Source organism: Dendrobium catenatum, unplaced genomic scaffold (assembly GCF_001605985.2).
Source record: "Dendrobium catenatum unplaced genomic scaffold, ASM160598v2 fragScaff_scaffold_156, whole genome shotgun sequence".
NCBI lineage: Eukaryota > Viridiplantae > Streptophyta > Magnoliopsida > Asparagales > Orchidaceae > Dendrobium > Dendrobium catenatum.
This window is the reverse complement of record NW_021318618.1, coordinates 10,420,817-10,430,488: the sequence shown is the minus strand read 5'-3', so window position 1 is coordinate 10,430,488 and position 9,672 is coordinate 10,420,817.

The window sequence follows — 9,672 nt, the reverse complement described above, 5'->3', positions numbered from 1 at the left end:
TTGTAGATCTCTGAAAAGGCTAGTCATTTATAATTAAAATTAGTGCATAATGCACTTTGGGTAGTGAAATAATTGAATTACAATCTTAAGGATGCTAAGGAGAAATGATTAATACAATTGATTGAGTTAGAGGAATTTAAAAATGTGGCTTAAAAAAAAAGTTCAATTATATAAGGTCTGGATTAAGAAATAGCTTGTTGTAATCTTATTATGAACGAATTTTAGCCTAGATAAGAACTTCTTTCGTATATTTCAGGATTCAAATTATTCACGTGAAAATTAAAGACTTGGTGTTCGGAACCATTCACTATTGTAAAGGTGTACACTTATGGAGATATTAATATCAAGGATCTTAAAATAATCATGATTTCAAAGTTAATTAACAAAGATTAAAACCATATATAAGATAATATGTTAATCAACTTAAAAGTTTCATAAAGTTGTCTCATTTTAAATAGAATTTTGGCATAATCTGAATAAAGATTATTAACTTGGCATTATTTCGGAGGAAACCTAGTTAATCACCTTTGTTAGTTATTAAGAGTTATGTAAATGTACTTTATTTAGATTAGAAAACCCTATGGTAAGGTTTGAGCATAGTTGCATATTTGAATATGTTTTATTCTACATTTTAGGTATAGGAAATTAAATAGAAAATTCATCCCATCACCACATCACTACACCCTAAATGGCTATTATATCATGCAAATTAATAAAATAGTTATTTAATTCAATCATAATGCAATGTCATCCACATAGTAACACATTACAAAATTACCATTTGGAGCACTATAGTACCATCTATATAGCACTGCAATATTATGCTCTCCAATTATTTATCATACTGAGCACTACAACGCCACCCATGAAACACCAAGTGTTTTGTTAAAGCATTAGTAGGGTGAATGAAGCATTATCTATGTGGTCGCTTAGAGCACCATAAAACTGCCATGTAAGGAGAATCATGGTGGTTTCAGTTAAAAAGCCAAAGATTTAAATTTCTAAATCCAACATTATAGTGTTACTTATCCCAGTCATCACAACAATACTCAAGCGAGTGCCATAACATTGGCCCATTTATAAATAGAACTTGAGCAAATTTTGAATTTCTTTGCCTATTACCTTGCATTGTTATAGTTCTCCTTGTGTTGGTTTTTTTTTATATTTAATAAGTTTCCTAGTTAGAATGGCCCAAAAATTCTTTGTTGGTAGAAAGAGATCTGGATCAACATGTTATGATGGTCGTTGATTTATGAGTGCTACCAAAGAGGAGTGCTATAATAATATATCGAGTAAGTTAATCATACCTGAGATGGGGTTTGATAAAAATGGGTGTTCTCTAATCACAATTTTTTTTAGCCCAACAAGGATTTCCTTATCTCTTCACCCTGTCCTACCAATGCTTGCTTTGTCTGGTAGTTCTTTACTAACAAGGTGTCCTATAATGAATGTATTTTAATTCATGGTGAGTGGTTACCTTTACTCCTTTTGTTATTAATAGAATCTTCTAAGCCCCACTTTTTTAATTTAGTGCTCAAGAGTACCTTAAATGTTTACTATTAGTTTCTTTACCATGAGAGATTTAAATGCCCAATGGAAGAGAAGAGAGAGGATAAATTTATATGTCTTCCTCAGTCCACCCAAACCCATGAATCCAACGCATGGAATTATTTTATTTCTATGAATCATATATTGAGAAAAAATATAAGTGATGTAACTAAGGATCGAACCATTTTAAATTTATATATTAAAAAAAGAAAAGACAAAATAGTTTAGAAAAATTAACTTCTAGTCAATCTAGTATATTCTTAGGGTGGTCTACTTCAACGTGGTTTGGGCATCCTAATTTTATCTGTGATTTCTATGAGTTAGTCAAGGTACCGAGACAACTTGAGGAGATCAAGTTATTCCTTATTATATTCTAACTAGGTCTAAGATCATATTTTTCAAAATCTCCATGCTCGAGTAAGGAGATGTATCTATCCAGTAGAACCCACCCAATTAATAGTGGGGTAGAGATTATGGACACTAGGAGGTTAGGTGATGAACCTTTGAGATAGACTTGATTATATTAGGGTTTATGTTGATGACTTTGAGCATCAACTAGTTTGGCTTGAATAAGGGATGTATTCCCACTATGTCCATAAGATGATCTAGTACCAACACTAATACCAATAGCAGGATAACTACAAAGTAGATAAGGTAGGAATTTTTAAGAAATTGGAAATGGATTCTAATAGTAAGATAAAATTTCTTCCCAAGCCTACCCCACTTTAAAATATATCTAAGAACAAGACCTTCGGCAGCACCGATAACATCACAAGAAAAGAAGATCATGATGAGGAGGAGCGAGATTCCTATTATTGTTAGTGTTACTGTTTTATTAATTTGTTTTAGTTTTCCTTTATATTGTACATTTCTTTATTTTAATTCTTCTAGCTTTTATTTATTTTATTTTGTATTTAATTTCTTGCACTTTATTATTCTTTTTAATTTTTTTATAGTAATTAAAAATTAAATTTGAAAATAAATTAATGAAATAAATTTCTCCAAAATTTGGGAAATTATTTACATTGCTATATTACATTTTTTTGCATGAATTATAAAATTTGAAAATTAAGATCCTTATGTATTTAATAGTAGACAAGCTACAAAACTTAAATAAAAAATATATTACAAGTATAAACTAATCTATTCAATTATAATTAATAATTTTTTATAAGTTAAATTTTAAAAAAATCACTTAATCTCACAGACTCTATTACATGAAATAATATTATTCCCTATCTTGAAGTCTTCAACAATCTGGAGTAGTATATAATTTTCCTGAAATATTAGTACACATAGAAATAAATTTAAATATCCAATATATGTTAGGAGAAATAATAAAATCAGAACAATAATATTTATTTATCATTAAAAATCATAATCTTAATATTGATTCCTGTATTGCAGCAATTCCTAATTTGAATTCTCCTTTTGATGTTTCACCATCTTATGTTCCTTAAATATATTCTTCCATTATTCCTGCTATGACTAATTCTTTGTGCAGTTCTAATATTAAAAATCAAAATCAAACTTAGTTTAAAGTTCTATACTTGAAGAATTTACCTACCCTTATGGAACAAAATAATGAATCTCAATTTTCTTTTTTGAAAGATAATTTTAATACTATTATGAACAGGTATGTTTCTTCTAATCAGATGAATTTAAAGTTGCCTTTGGTATCGGGTAAGAAGACTAGAGCTAAGATTGCTAGGAATGCATCTAATTCTTTTCTTGAAAGATAATATTTTTCCTAATATTGCTTCATATAATGTTTGAGGCTTTACAAGTCTTGAAATTGTTAATTCTTATAAAGATATTTTTCATTTCTTTAATATGGATTTGATTTGTATTCTTGAAGAAAAAATTAATTAGGCAATGTTGGAGGATTCTTGGTTCTCTGCAAGGCATATGGTTTTTGAAAATAAATATAGTTGCAATAATTTTTATTTTTCTTATCCTGTGAGAATTTGGCCTAAATGGAATGTTTCTTATATTTCTTTTTGTCCAAATTTTTGAACAAGGCAACTGATTCATGGCTCTTTGAATTGTTGCTATATTTACTCATTTCTTATTACCGCAATTTATACTTCTAATTCTTCTATGGAAAGGTTAGCTTTGACATTTTTAATTTGACTATTAATATTTTGTCTCCTTGGGTTATGTTGGGAGAGTTTAATTAATGTTGGATCACTAGTGACAAATCGGGGGAAAATATCTATCCTCATAGTAAATTATAGGATTTTAATTATCTCGTCTTTAATATTGGTGTTGAATATCTCTCTTCTATTAGGTATTTTTACACTTGGTTTAACCAAAGATGTGGTTTTTCTATTCATATAAAACTTGACAGGGTTTTGGTTAACATTTCCTTCCACTTATTACCATGCAGACAAACCTAGGTGCTTTGATCCTTCTTTACTAATTCTTTGTAATAATAAAATGTTTAATTTTAAGTTTTATTTCATTTTTAAGAATTTCTGATTCTCTAAACTAGAGTATTCAAATTTACTTATATATGCTTTTGCTTCATCTTCTATTGGTAGCCTGATTAATTATTTTTATAATAGGTTACATAAGCTTAAATGTAATATTAAATCTCAGCCTTGTGCTTCTTCTAAGTATGCTTATGAATTATTGCTGATCTCCAAAAGAAACAAAGTCTACTTTTGCAAGAGATTCACTGTAATTCATTAAATGAACAACTAAATGTTTCTTTAAAAGGAGTGAATTCTCTTCTTAATAAATATATATATTTATGAGCTCTTAACATATTCAAAGATTTTAAGCTAGATGACTTTCTTATGAGAGGATGATTTGGGATTTCTTTATTCCAAAATTTGTGTTAGGAATAACATAAATAATATTAAAGCTCGTTCTACTTTTGAGGGTTTAATTTCTAATTCTAAAGTAATTTTAGAAGGTTTTATTAAAATTTTAAAAGGTTTTTTAATTCTCCAAAACCTCCTTTTGCTTCAACTAATGACATTCCTATTGGAAGGTTCTTCCTGATATGCTAATTCCTAGTCTTTCAACTTCTATCTGTATGGAAGAAATAAAGAAGGCTGTTTTCTTTTCTTCTTCTTCTGCTGCCTTGGCCTTAATGAATTTATGTTTGAATTCCTTAAAAAGTTATAGGAAATTTTGCACTTATTTTATGTAAAGCTATTTCACATTATTTCTCTTCTTATAACATGCATAAAGCCAGTAAAGCTTATGTTTTTACACTTATTCGTAAAAGTACTTATGCTTCTAAGATAACTTGTTTTAGAATGATTTCTCTTTGCATTATTTTTTATAAAATAGTTGCATAACATTTGGCTAATGGGATGCAACATATTATGCCATTTATCATACATCCAAGTTAGCCTGTGTTTAGAGAAGCTCCCATTAGAGAGAGAAAATTACATTTTCAAATTCCTCATTCTCGATTTTTCATCCACTTTTTCTACAGGTTTTTAGGACATGGCGACGGATGGCCGCCGACTATCATTGGCTTCCACAGTGAAGACTAACCCTAATGGTGGATTGGTTGTTCTAAAATGAAGTGAGCCTGGTTGGTTGAAAGTTGGTTTGGATCGTGAAGTGGACTAAGCATGTAGGAGAAGATTAAAAGGTGCTTTAGTGATAAATAAAAATGTTGGTTAAGGTTTTAATAAGATTACACATGTTGAAGGTAAGGGGAAGGACGTTTCTCTGAATTTTAAATATAAAACACCTTGTGTTTTGAAAGTGGCTAGATTGTCTCCATTAAAGAATTTTGACACTGATCTTCTTCATCTGGTACAAATATTTTTGTTAACAGATTTAGAAATTCAAATGCAATCCCAGATGACAGTGTGATAAATGCAAATTCCTTGAGTTTTGATAACAAAAATATTTGTGAAAATGTTGAGAAGCATTCTAAGAATTTGATGGTGAAATCTTCTTCGGTTAAAGATCATAATACATTACCTGTGCTCGATCAATTTCCTGTGAATAATTGGAAAAATATCAGTGTTGTTAACCCCTAAACTAAGAAGCCTTACATTAAGTTAAATTTTAAGGGGATGTTGTTTTGACGGACGATGGGAAGGTAGTGAAATTGATTGAGGAAACTTAAATTATGAATGCTAACAAACTTGGAAATTCTTTGGTAGAGAAATCCCTTCCCATATCGTGGCTTTGGAATTAAGGTGCCAATGGGCACAATTTGGTCAATTTCATTTTACTACCCTAGGAATGGGTTGGTTATTATGTTCCTTGAAAACATCTGATGCTTTTGATGGAGTTCTTTCTGGGGGACCATGGTTTGTGAATGGTCACATTATTGGTATGGATAGGTGGTTTTCGGAGTTTTCTCCCTAATCAATGAAAGGACTTACTTCTCCTATATATATTAGAACGCCACAATTGCCAGTAGTGTTGGGATGAGATCAATGTGGCAAGGATTGGTTATATGGTGGGTGTATTATTGATGTTGGATGGTAACAAGTTTCAATGGGGGAGAAGAGAGTTTGCAAGAGTTTATGTTCGTGTGAAACTAGACCAACCTCTTCCCTTGGGTGTTTGGGTGGAAAGTATGGTGGGAAGATTTTTTCAAAAAGTTGAATATGAGAGGATTTACCCATTTTATTTTGAATGTGAGATGATTGGGCATGTTAAGAGTGATTGTAAGAGAGTTTGGTATGGATAGCATCTGAGTCATCAAAAATATTGAGGGCCACGGCTTGAAGAGAGAGAAACTCCACAATTTTAGGAAGCAATTGGAAGAAGATTTTGAAGATTTGGGTGCCATTGTTGGAGATGGAAGAAGGTGGCCGGTCATCTATGGAAGACCGGAACTCCAAAAATAGTCTATCTACCGTGAATCCAATCATGTTGGATTCAAAAGGTAGATTCTCCTTCAAACGCATTTCCCCTTTTCGGATTTTGAAAACTCCTCTAGTCATAAGAGAGGGAGGTTCGAATGCTAAGCGTATACATTTGCCGGTTTCAGGAAAAGGAAAAGAAGTGATTTCTTTTTTGAATGATAAGACAAATCCCTTGTTGGATATCATTTCGGGAGCTAATTATAATGAAGCATCTTCATCAAAAGGAAGTTTTGCTGATATCTTGAAGAATGACCATGATATTAACAAAAGTAAGGTTAATATCAAAATTCCTAATACTTCTTCAAATTTGGATAATTCTAATGTGTGGGTTAAAAAACCTCACATTAAAATTAATTATAGTAAAAGTCATGATGATAATGGGGATGCAAATGTGGTCATACTTGACAAGGAAAAGGAAAAATCTAATGCTCAAATTTTGAGTAATTCCTTGGTTGTTAAAATTCTTAGAAAAAACTATCCTTTTTCTAAGTGTCATTTGAATTAAGGAAGCAATGGTCGAAGTTTGGAGGATTTCATATTACATTGCTTGGTCTAGATTAGCTCCTTTGTTCATTTCAATCTTAAGAAGCCAAGGAGGAAGTTATGAATGGAGGTCCATGGCTTGTAGGAGGATTTGTGGTAGGTTTAGACTATTGGTCTCCTACTTTCTCTCCTAACTCTTTAGATGGGGTCTCATCTCCAATTTGTGTTCGTCTTCCTCATTTTCCATTACATTGTTGGGATGAATCTAATATCACTAGAATTATTTCTAGAATGTGCACTCCATTACTATTGGATGGTAACATGTTTAGATGGGGGAGAAGGGAGTATGCTAGAGCTTGCATTCAATTTCATTTGAATTCTAAGCTCCCCTCTGGAAATTGGGTGGAAGGGCTTTATCGTAGATTTTTTCAAAAATTTGAGTATGAAAATCTATCAACTTTTTGCTTTAAATGTGGTAAAATTGGACATATTGATTCTATGTGTCCTAATTCAACTCTTAATCAAGATGCTCTTGTTAATAAGGTCCATTTCAGTTCGTCTCAAACTGAGATTAATTCTTATGGGCCTTGGATGCATGTGAAGTTCAAAAACAATAGGAGGATTACTCTAGAAAAAAAGATTTTTAAATTTGTTTCAGCATTAGAGAAATCAGCTGATGATTGTGTTATTGTTGCCTTGGAAGATGCTGAAGGTAACGGGGTTACTAATTAGAAAAGTTCATGCTGTTCATTTGACTGTTCTGGACAAAGCTAAAATCAAGCAAAGAGGTGAATTGACAGTTAAACAAGGAGCTGATTCTTCCTCTATTGATCCAATTTTTGCAAAAAAAATTCAAATTCAAATCCCTATTAATATGGAGGAGGTTAACGAGAGGTTTAAGACTTCTGATATTATTATGGAACAATCTCAGGAAGCTCAGAATTGAAATTCTAAAATCCCTATTCTTTTGGCTGATCCCGTGGAAAGGAACTGCAATACTCCTTGTATAGAAAATGTTTTTTTCGGGAGCTTATGGAGCAGATATCAATATCAGCAAAAATTTGAATTCAAATCCTGAATTCAAAATCCCTGAAAACGTGGAAGTTGTTAAGGGAGGAGGTTGCGAAGTTTCACTAGATGCTGAAATTGGAATTATTACTGAAATCCCTGAAACTAACAAACCAGAATTTGAAATCAATAATTCAGTTCCTCAGGAGGAAGTATTGGCGGCTGCTTCCAGCATTAATGTTGTTTTTATTTTAGCTTCTAAACCTGAAATAAATAAAAGTATTGGATTATTTAGAGAATCTTCTCCATTATCAGCTGTGAGTTTGAATGTTAAGAAGACTTCTATTAAAAAGGTTGTCAAGGTAAGTAAGACCCCGGGATCTAAGCACATTTTGTTCAAGGAACTTCAAGCATTAGGACCGATGAATGATCTACCTATAAGGAAGATGGCTAACCTTAAAGTGAAGAACGGTATAAGGGGTTCTTCTTCCCTTTTATTTCATTAAATATGAATGATGGTTATCCCATTAACAACATCAAAGTGGATAGATATTTGAAGTTGGAGCATATTATCAAAAGGTTTGGAATAATGATATCATTAATTTCAGGCCTTAGAAATTGGAGAAAGCTTATGGAATATCCTTCAATGATATTCTTAAGTGATTTTTGGGTTTCATTGATAAAGTGTAATTTCCTTTTAAGCTTTTGTTGCTTCTTTTTTCTTCTAGTTTGTCAATTTAAACTTCTTCTAATTGATTATGGGATCTTTACTATGTCTTAGGTTGTTTATTTCTTTGGTATCCCCTGCATCTCAACAGTTTCAAAATAAGAAGTAGTTGGTGTCATATCATTTATAATAAGTTTAAATTAACAAATTTATGTTCAATAATGTTCCTTTTTCACATTGAAAAAAGAACCATTAGGTTCTATTACTTATCTTCTATTAGGTTGTCCTTTCTTCTTTAATTAATGCAATTTTGCATTCTCTCAAAAAAAAAAAAAAAGAGTGATTATAAGATAGGAAGCACGGTGGTGAATGATCATGTTGATGGTGCTAGTAAGCAAGCTCAAGATAACCATGATTATTTGGTACAAGAAATTTAGAAGAATAGAACTTCTGGGCCATGGGTTCATTTTAATTACAAAAGAAACAAGAAGAGTTATAAAGGTGTTTCTAATGGGAGGCTGGTGCAGAAGATGTTCATTAAGAAGACTTTAAGCAATCCATGTTATTATGGACAAAATGAAATATGTCCATTTGGAAATCAACGAGGCAGAGACAAATATGAATGTGGAAATAGAGAAGGAAAATGAAAACACTGTATTCGTGCAAGAGGGTGAAATTATTATGGAAAGTGAGACGGGTAATGAAAGGATTGCTATTTCTTATCCTTTGGAGTTGCTCAAACAATCTACTAAGGTGCTAGAAGGAAGAGGTGGTGAGAAGGTAATAACAGCCAACACTTCTATCGAAGTGATCCAGATTGAGCCAAACAAAAATAAGAATGCATCAGAAAAAGAATTAGTTTTGGAGCCAAATACAGCACAAGGAGAGGTAACATCACATAAGATGAACAATGTAACAGAAGTTCATGAAGAAAACATAACATCTCATAGAGGCAAGGGCATAGGAGGTTATAATAAAAGAAAAGGTGTGAATGTAATGATGGGAGGAGGTAAGAATACTCTTTAAACATTTAATAGAAAAGTTAAACTTGCAAATGAATATAATATGCTTGGACCAATCAAGGGTAATCAGAGATCTAGAAAAGGAGAAGGAGGT